Genomic DNA, 11148 nt, shown 5'->3' with positions numbered 1-11148 from the left:
GAATGGCCACAGCTGGAGCAGAAGTCCCAGGCCTAAGCACCGGTGCCATTTTGGAGACAGTGGCCACTTCAACACCAGAGGGAACTGGAGAAATAGCTGTCGTGGCCGCCTCTAAAACTGGCACCAAGGCTGCAGGCTTCAGAAACAGCAGGCGCAGCAGCAGAATCTACCACTCCTGGATCCTTCCAGGATTCCACCGCCTGAGGCAACCATTTCAGACTGCCTGATGGTAACACTAGCCCTGACAGTATCTTGATTATATCACTCAACTGACTCCTTTTACCAGTTCCACAAAGACAGGGAGATGTATGATGGAAGGATTTCCTTCTAATTTGTTTACAGGAAAGCAAAAGTCCATCATTCTGCTAGGCCATTAAAAGCTGCCTCTTTATTTTGGGCTTCACAGTAGATGGATATGTGAACCCCAAATTTCTTGTCATCATTATCCATCATGCTTTCATGAGGCCCAGGTCCAAAGGATGAAATATCAAAGTTATGAATACCTCACCATGCCTTTACGCCTTGATTAACTGACCTCTGAAACACAGATTGCAGACAGATAATAGCTGTATTGCCTGAGACCATTTTAGCTTGAAAACAGATTGCCTGGTGCCAGAGAGAAGTGAATTTCCATTTCGTAATACTGATCTGATTCATTTCCTAGAGGACAAGTGTAACTGAAATAGAAAGGAGGTCAGATTAAGAGTGACCTGTCAGAATAATATCCTCTATATGTTGATATTGCTGTATGGAAGAACTGTGTGCTTATCCTAGGGTAAAAATAAATGAAAAGTACTAGTGGGCAAATTTCAAAAGCTTGTACAGAACAAATGAACATTTGGCAGCAGGTTATGCAGAAAAAACAAAACAAAAAAACAAACCAGACTTGGAACATAGCACAAACTTAATTTGGAAGCAAAATTGTAATGTACAATTTGCTTCAGGGATGGGGAACCTATGGCCCTCCATCTGTCATTGGATTACAAAACCTATCAGCCCTGACCATGTGTGGCAGATGGAAACTGGAGTCAAATAAGATCGGGGTCACGGATTCTTCATTCCTGATTTACTTGGCATAGCATCAGACGTGGTATTTGTGTGACTATTTAATGGGCACCGCTACCAGATTCCAGTTGTTGCACAGTGAATCTTCCATGCCACAAATAGTGTGGAAATCTGGGCTCTACTTCTAGCATGGCTACATCAAGATGAAATTCAGAGGTGCAACCTCAACCCCCTGGCTCCATCACAATGCAAAGGGTTCTGGGGCCAGTACCAGTACATCTTATAAACCAATGTTGTACATGGTGGATGTGTGCTACACTGGGGAGGCTTGGAGCTCCATTCTGAAAAGTTGCCGGTTCTGCTGCTCATGTGGAACGAGTTGGATGATCTATTTGCTACAATGAGGGCTGCATAAACCAACCCGCTGCTGCAAAAAGGACAGTTGTGTGCTTCAGCTGTGAGCGCCTGGCTGAGTCTGCAGGAAACAAGAGGATTTATGTGTTCCAAAACACACGCTGCTCCTAAGTTAAAACACTTTTTAAAAATAGTAATGTCAAGCACTACTCAAATTAGCTGCTGAAATCCTGATTCTCTCTTTTGACATGCAAAATTTAACATTGCATTCCTTTTTCTTTCTTTCTTTTTTGTACTGAACTTCCACTCACCTCACCCCCGCCAAGGGTTTATCCACAGTGGACTGAAAGCCTTTTGTTAAGGCAAGCAGGCTTGCACCTGTTTTTGATCAAACATTTGAAACTCTGCTTCCCTTGGCTCAGAAAAGAAGCTTTTATGTGCTTAAAATTTCCAGTATCTGGAAGAAATAAAAACATCACTGTAAGGGAGCACAGGGGATCGTTTGGGGAAGATGCAAACTGTTTTCACCCTAACAGAGATAGCTTTCACCAGGTCCAACCCTATGCTGAAAAACATCAGTTTGCATATTCTTTGTAATAATAGCGTACAGAATTGTCTTCTTCCTTGGTTTTTGTTTTTAAATGGGCTTTTTATAGCTGGATTCATAACAGCTCTGAAGAATCTAGTAATCGATAGACCTTATTGTTCTATTTTTGTTTGTGCTCATCTAACACAACTGTCAAGGATCTATTATTATCTGGGGAAAGCCAGTTAGCACAAAACATTAAAGCAAAATAATGTTGCCGCGTAGTTCTCCAAACAAACAATGCTTAACAAAAGAATATACATATCTTAGGGGAAAGTGTGCATAGAAACGAATCTATGCATGAAAATAACATACAGTGGTGCCTCGCAAGACGAAATTAATTCGTTCCGCGAGTTTTTTCGTCTTGCGGTTTTTTTCGTCTTGCGAAGCACGGTGTCGGAAAAGTTTTGGAAAAGCTTCAAAAATCACCAAAGTCTTCAAAAACCTCAAAAAAGGCTACCACACCGCGTGCTATGAGTTGCTCCTCGAAGTCAAGTTGCAACTGTATTAACGGTTTTAAGAAAAAGGAAACAAACTTGCAAGACGTTTCCGTCTTGTGAAGCAAGCCCATAGGGAAAATCGTCTTGCGAAGCAACTCAAAAAACCAAAAACCCTTTCGTTTTGCGAGTTTTCCATCTTGCGAGGCATTCGTCTTGCGAGGTACCACTGTATACAGATGCATCGTATTAGGGGAAATGGCTTGCAGACATGTCCACATTAATCAAAACTACATACAAACATGTTACTTAGGAAAAAATTGCACTGGAATGCTGATTAATTTTTGTGAGGATTGTTTTTTTAAAACAAACAAACATAAATTGCTGCAGAAATGCAGAGAACTGAATTTAAGGTGGGCAAAATAAGAAATGGAGAGAATCAAAATGGACAGTGTCGAAGCCAGGCAGACTTCCAAATCTTGGGTACCACGGCTGAAAACATTAAAGGGGCCTAATACATTTTGGAAGCACTGCAAGTGAGCGCTATTAAATTTAAATTGGGTAGTTGTTGTTGTTTCCTCATGTTCCAGCAACCTCTCAATATCTCTTTGCTGTTTCTTTAAGTGGTAAAGTGGGAGTCAATATCCATTTGACTCCAAGTGAACAGTCATGTTAATTGTTATTTATTTTTTTTAAAAGCTGACAATAAACTTCATCAAATGTCAGGGTCACTGAATAAAATATTCAAGTCAGCATGCTTATGCAAAATCAGCACAGTTATACAATTTTATTACAGATGCTAATAGTACCTTTTTGCTACTGAGGCTTTTTGGGGAAACTTAAGTTTTCTTGGCATTGCTATTTGAACTTTTGCCAGTGAATATAAACAAACCTGCAGAAAGAAGGCTTCCCAACTAAATTAATTTGTCGTGACCAGGATTTCTCTTGGGTGGAATTGTTTTTAAGCCCCATAGAAAACTGTTTTTGCTTGGAACAGCTAAATATGACTACATATGAGGAAGGCTACGATATTTGGTGCTAGAAGAGACATTGCAGAAGTACATCTCTCTCTCTCTCTCTCTCTCTCTCTCTCTCTCACACACACACACACACACACACACACACACACACACCATAACATGCAAAGCTATTTTTTTGGATAAGTGGTTGCCAGATGGGCAGTTACACATATTTTCAAGTCTTTCTAAAAGTGGAAGCAACAGCAGATTGACATTGTATTAGGGGATTTCATTGTATTATGTAAAATAAGATGGCTTTTTCCCCATTCTAAAAACAGCTTTCCTGGATTCTCTTGACCCCATGCCCCATCTTTTGTAAGAAGTTCCAGTTCGCATCTGGCTGACACTTGGCGTCCCTGCTGTAAATGTGTTTTTGTTTGATTTACAAAATGATCCAAAAATGGAAAAAGCTTTCTAAAATTGCTGAGCAGGAAGAAAAGGGGAAATTAAATAAACCTATAAACTATTATTTCAATCCTATGACCACAATCCATTTAATAGCTTGGAAGAAAAGTGGTTTTGTTCTCAGTTGGCTATTCAGAAGCATTGAGATTATTTAAATCTCTTCTCCACTGTATTATGTTGTTATTAATATTTAATTTCAGTATGTAATTTCAGCCTTATTGGATAGTGGAAATGTGTGGCACTCTTTTTTAGTAGAGTAATTCAACCAGTGGTGCTGTTTTTAAGAAAGGCAAATAAATAAATAAAAATGGAGAAGGCAATGTTTTTGGAAACAACCCTCCTCCCTCCCCAGATGTTCATCACAGGCTTGAAATATAGACCAAGGTATATTCAGTTTAAGAGTGAAGATGCATCTGAATTAACTCACACAAAATTGATATAAATTGTAAACAAAGCTACCACCCAAATGGTCGCACATCTAGGGGTGGAGAACCCAGGGCCCTCCTTACACTGCTAGATTACAACCTCTATCATAGTTGACCCACTGCCCATGCTGGCTGGGGCTAATGGAAGTCCACCAATACCTGGAGGACTACATTTTTGCATGCTATTTTCACTAATATATTCATTTTAGTGCACTTTTGCCTAATATGTACACGTTGGTAGACATTGTTTGGCTGCAGAACTGCCCCACGAAATTTGGTTAAGTGCAAATTTTGAAGAGCAGCTGTTCTTGAGTTCACAAAATGCTTCAGAAAGTGTAACTCAGATAGATTCACCTTTATATGTGAACTGAATCAAAGTTCTCCCTCATTCCTGGCTGATACCTTCTCATGCCTCATCTTGCTATAGCTTTGTTTCTCAGCATCCAAAGCAAAAACTGTTGTGTGTCTTTCAGGAGTTGTCAAAGACTTGATAAACCTTGATGAGTAGAAATAAACCAGACTTTAGAAAGGGCCATAGGAAGATATCTTATACCAGTATTGTCCATTCTGATGGGCAGAAGTATTTTCCATCAGTTGCTTACTGATCCTTTTAACAGGAGATGCCAGTGATTGAAGAAGTGCTGCCCCACCATCTCCCTTCTCAACCCCCCTTCTCATCTCGTCTTCTGGCTCATCTCCCTTCTCAAACCCCTACCAGCCCTATCTACATAGAACTCGACTGCTTTGTAGTCTCATAATGCAACTGACTCATATCGGAGGGCTTTGGAGAACCTGTCCTTAAAATCACTGCACTATAAACAGTGGCGTAGCGTGGGTTGTCAGCACCCGGGGCAAGGCAAGTAATTTGCGCCCCCTAACCCGTGGATTTTGCGCCCCCTAACCCGTGGAGCGCGGCCCCCCAGATGTTGCGCCCGGTGTGGCTGGCCCAGCCTGCACCCCCCACGCTACGCCACTGTAGCACAGAACACCATCCCTAATCCTGCAACTGCAAAAAGTTCTGCAACACAGCACAACAGACCGTGCAAAAGGATCGTTGTTGATGCTTTTATTAAAAAAATGTAAACAACAGCCATCTTTATTTACACTATGAGCTAACTGTCTGAGATGGGTAAAACCAATCCCAAAGGGCCCTTACAAACAGTAGATTATGCTACATTTTCCTTGTTTAAATCCACAATGTTTTGGTTTTTTTAAATGCACTCTACCTCCCCACCCTTATACCCTTTCCACTCAAGACGTACACCTGATGCCTTTGTCACACATTACATGCACCCAACCCCTTCCCTGCAGTCAGCTAGATTTCCCTCGCAATAAACGTGGGTGGGTAGGTACCGGAGAAGGGAAACCTGAAAAGAGGAAGTGGCTGCTTTCCTGCATTCTGCCTCAGGGTCTTACTGCCCACCCTGCTCTGTTTCGTTGCTGTGTTTGCTCAAACGGAACAAAGAGCAGGGAAAGCCCCTCCCCTCCAGGCAGAGAGAGAGAGAGAGAGAGAGAGAGAGAGAGAGAGAGGCGCCCTCCACGAGTTGTCGAGCTTGGGCAACGGCTGCGCCGCCGACGGCGAGGCGCTAAGGCGCCGGCTCCCCAGGCTGCAGCGCTTGGCCAGGCGCTGCGCTTGCATGCCTGGCCGCGCCCAGCTCGCCTCAGCGCAGCGGAAAACAGAAGCAGTGGCGGAGACGACGACCCCCCACCCCAACCAAGCCTCGATTGCTTGTCCCTTCCCTCTGGACTCGCGCCCCCCCCAGGTGTTGCGCCCGGTGCGGCTGGCACCCCTGGCACCCCCCACGCTATGCCACTGACTATAAAGTCCCAACAAATTTAAGCTGACAAGCTCTGTGTCTCCTCCTGATGTAAGCAGTGCACTGTCTGGGTTTCATCATGGAAATTTATGGAATGATTTGATCAGTTTGACCAAGGAAGTTATTTTCATTAGATTCCAGAGATAAGGATTCATGGATGGGTATTTATGTAGAATAATTCAAGTAAAGAATTAGCCAGTTCTATTTATAGGCAATAGATGAGAATCCTACATGTTTTAAAGTTAGCCTTGCCGACTCCACTAATTGCTGCAGGCCTCTCTTATAAACTGTTTTTTAACCTTGTTTTTTCTTATTTCTTATAAACTCAGATGGATGGACCAATCTGTCAAACAGAGTACGGTATGCTAGTGCAACTAGTGTGGATTAAAACTTGTCATAGAATGTCGTGTAGAACCTTCAGGGGGATCATATGATCTAAAGGGATTTTGTCATCAAGGATGCTTCCAGAAGACATACAGTGGTACCTCAGGTTACATACGCTTCAGGTTACATACGCTTCAGGTTACACACTCCGCTAACCCAGAAATAGTGCTTCAGGTTAAGAACTTTGCTTCAGGATGAGAACAGAAATAGTGTTCCAGCGGCGGCGGCAGCTGGAGGCCCCATTAGCTAAAGTGATGTTTCAGGTTAAGAACAGTTTCAGGTTAGGAACAGACCTCTGGAACAAATTAAGTACTTAACCTGAGATACCACTGTACAGTGGTGCCTCGCAAGACGAAATTGATTTGTTCCACGAGTTTTGTCGTCTTGCGATTTTTTTCGTCTTGCGAAGCACGGTGTCGGGAAAGTTTTGGAAAAGCTTCAAAAATCACCAAAGTCTTTAAAAACCTCAAAAAAGGCTACCACACCGCGTTCTATGAGTTGCTCCTCGAAGTCAAGTCGCAACTGTATTAACGGTGTTAAGAAAAAGGAAACAAACTTGCAAGACGTTTCCGTCTTGCGAAGCAAGCCCATAGGGAAAATCGTCTTGCGAAGCAGCTCAAAAAACAAAAAACCCTTTCGTCTAGCGAGTTTTTTGTCTTGCGAGGCATTCGTCTTGTGAGGTACCACTGTATTAGGTTTCCATTCTGATTTGCTTGCAGTGAGATTAGGCTAGATGACATCTCAAAGCAAGTGTTATCACTTTCCCAGTGCATTTCCCCATCGTTTTCCTTATCCCAGAAGTCCAGTATTTGGGGGAACAGTTCCAAATCAGCTTTAATCAATCGAGCAACTTAAATCTGTGATTGAATCCCTCTCACAAAATAGTGATCATCTGAAAATGCTGTAAGATTGCATCAAACCACTCTGTGCCAGGCTATTATTATTTGGGCACCATTCAGGGTCGTTGAACACTTCCAACCTGAATTGCTTTGCACAGCTTTGGGCTCATCCATACTTTGCCCTGTTCTTTCCAGGCACAGGTCTGTGTCAGAGCATTTTTGTGGGGGATTTTTGCCCTGGAGCTTTCCCTGCAAAATCTCGGTCTTTAGCGCTCAATCAGAGCAAATGTCAATTCGGGTCTTCTGTGGATTTTTTTTTTTTTTAATTTCTCTTTATTAATTTTCATACACACATATACACACATATGTACAGAAAATAAATTCTTCACGGGAAAAAAACAATAATAAGAACAACATAACTTAATTATAAGAAGAAGAAAAAACAAAGACAAACCTGTAAGTTATTGACTTCCCTCCACCTCAGTTTTGGGTTATGTAATACATTTTTCCCCGCAGTTTTTCTTTAAAACTTTTGTATGTCGAAGGGTTATATTAAGCCTACTGTGATCTTTGGATTTTTTAAATCTACTTCAATATAGGTTATGAATTTATTCCATTCTTTAATAAACTTTGTTTCTTTCTGGTCTCTAATTTTTTGTGTTAATTTTGCCAATTCTGAATATTCAAATAATTTACTTTGCCAATCTCTTACTGTTGGGATATTGGTTGATTTCCAATTTTGGGCGATTAAAATTTTAGCAGCTGTTGTTGCGTACTGGAATAAGGTCTGGTCCTCTTTCTTAATTTCATTGCCAATCATTCCCAGAAGAAAATTTTCAGGTTTTTTAACAAAAGTATATTTAAACATTTTTTTTAGTTCATTATAAATGAGCTCCCAGAAGTTCTTGATTTTTTCACATGTGGTAAAAACTACCTTCCTTGTTTTTACACCTCCAGCACATTTTATCTCTATTCTTATAGATTTTTCCTAATTTTACAGATGTGATGTACCATCTGTACATCATTTTTTCCATGTTTTCTCTTAAGGCAACACAAGCAGTGAACTTCATATCTTTATTCCAGAGCTTAATCCAACTATTGTATTCCAAATTATATCCCAGATCTATCGCCCATTTCACCATAACTTCTTTTATTTCCTCATCCTTAGTATCCCATTCTAACAGTTGATTATACATTTTTGATAAGAGTTTTGAATTTCCTTCCAGTATTTCTATCTGGAATCTCGATTTTTTTCGTTTAGCCCGATCTTTTCATCTTCTGTCCACAGTGCATTAATTTGATGCAATTGTAACCAACTCGTTAATTTATCTCCTAGTTCTTCATACGTTTTGATCTGCCAACCTTTTTCTGTTCTCACCAATAAATCTTCATATGTCCATCTCTTACCTTCTATGTTTGTTTTTTTAATTGTTAAAATATCTATTGGTGACAACCACCAGGGAGTTTTCCTTTCAAGAAGATTTTTATTTCTTTCCCAAACCTCTAGCAGAGGTCCTCTAATGATGTGACTGGAGAATTCTTTATGTACATTTGCTTTATTATGCCGCAAATATGCGTGCCAACCGAATCTGGTGTTAAAGCCTTCTAAATCTAGTAGGTCAGTGTTTTTTATTACAATCCATTCTTTAATCCAGCAGAGGCATGAGGCCTCATAATACAGTTTCAAATTCAGTACCGCAAAACCTCCTCTTTCTCTTCTATCTGTAAGCAATTTAAATTTAATTCTAGGCCTTTTTCCCTGCCAAATGAATTTAGATAAAATTTTCTGCCAATCTTTAAATACTTTGTTTCCTCTTATCACCGGAATATTTTGAAATAGAAATAACAACTTTGGAAGTATATTCATCTTAATTGCGGCCATTCTTCCTGACCATGATAATTTTATTCTGTTCCATATATCTAAATCTTTTTTAATTTCTTTCCAGGCTGTTTCATAATTGTCCATCATTAAATTTATGTTCTTCATAGTTAGCCAAATTCCCAGGTATTTTACTTTTTTTACCGCTTTAATTCCAATTTTAGCCTCTAGCTGGTTTTTCATAGCTTCTTCCATGTTCTTCGTCATCATTTTAGTTTTTGATTTGTTTAACTTAAAACCCGATAACTTTCCAAATTCTTCTAACAATTCTATTACCTTATGAACACTTTTTTGTTGATCTTCTAATGATACCATCAGATCATCAGCGTATGCTTTCAGTTTGTATTCTTTTTTCCCAATTTTAATTCCATGTATTTCTGGAGTTGTTCTTATCTTATTTGCTATAATTTCTAGTATCATTATAAATAAAAGAGGTGATAGAGGGCACCCCTGTCTCGTACCCTTTGAAATTTCGAAATAATCAGTTAAATCATTATTAATAATCAATTTTGCTTTCTGGCTTTTATCCCTTCCAGGAAGGCGCCCTCTATCCCTACTGTTTCTAAACATCTTACAAGGAATTGCCAAGATACATTATCGAAGGCCTTTTCGGCGTCAATAAAAATTAGTGCCACAGATATTTCATTCTTGGCCTCTAGATATTCAATGATGTTAATTATATGTCTTATGTTGTCTTTTAATTGTCTACTGGGTAAGAATCCGACTTGATCTGTATGGATAAGGTTTCTTAAACATTTCTTAAGACGGTTGGCCATTACTTCCACAAATAATTTATAATCATTATTTAATAATGATATTGATCTGTAGTTTTTCATATCTAATTTACCTGTGTCAGGCTTAGATATTAATGTAATATAGGCTTCCTTCCATGAGTCTGGTGTCTTTCCGCCGCTTAAGATGTTATTCGCTACTTCGCACAGCACCGGGGATTGCTGTTTGCTCCGACTGAGCTTCAAAAAGCGGGCCGGGCTTGGAATGAGCAGAGGAAAAGTAAGTGAAGACAAGCCTGTTTCCTTTCTCGTGATCTTATAAAGCAAGAGGACTTACCTTCTTGATTTTACTATGACTCAAAAGTTGGAACTACAGGATAGTAGTTTGGAGGCAGATGATGTTATTTCGTTCTGCAGCTAAGAGATCCAGCTGCTAACCCACAAGGGAGATCATGAGAGAATCTCCTATGGGCTCCATGAAAGACAAGCAAGATACAAATGGAGAATTACTGTATTTTTCCGTGTATAAGATGATGCTTTTTTGCTAAAAAATTTTTGGCAAAAATTGGGTGTTGTCTTATACACGGGTAGTGAACGCAGAGGGGGGACATGCAATTAATGGCAGCTGCAAGCAGGAGATTGGCAGCTGCGATTTGGCGGGTGATTTGGTGGCTGCGGCAAGGCCTGCTGGCGATTGGCTGTGGCAAATGGGCAGGCAATTGGCAGCTGTGGTGAGGTGGGCAGGCAATTGGTGGCTGCGGGAAGTGGGCGGGTGGCCTTTGGTGGCAATGAGTGGGCAGATAAGGCGGCTGCATCAAGGTGTGCGATCAGCAGTGGCGGGCAGGGAGGTGAGCATTTGGTGGAAGTGACCTTCCCTAGACCCCCAAAAGCTAAGCAACTTAATTTCTCAATTTTGGGTAAAAAAAATATATGGGGCGTCTTATACATGGAAAAATACAGTATTGTAAAAGACACACCCCTCTACAAATGTAGAGCTCCCTTATGCTTAGACTTGGCCCAAACAAGTAGTGATGAAATACCTTTCAGGAAGAGAAGGGGGTAATTTATAATAATAGGCGTTAGACAAGTTTGATAGACAGATACTCAATTTTCACAAGATGGGCACAAGTTTGATTCTAGTTTTGGGAATTTGGAATAGTCTTTAGCACTCTAAGCTCAAGATGTAGAAACAATTCTAGATCTAAACATTTTTGTCTGACATGGTAAAAACCAGCTTTCACCCCATGAGAGTCAATTTTGTGCAAAG

This window comes from Podarcis pityusensis (assembly GCF_964106645.2).
Source record: "Podarcis pityusensis genome assembly, chromosome: 3".
NCBI lineage: Eukaryota > Metazoa > Chordata > Lepidosauria > Squamata > Lacertidae > Podarcis > Podarcis pityusensis.
The sequence above is the reverse complement of the archived record's forward strand: the minus strand, read 5'-3'. Positions refer to the sequence as shown.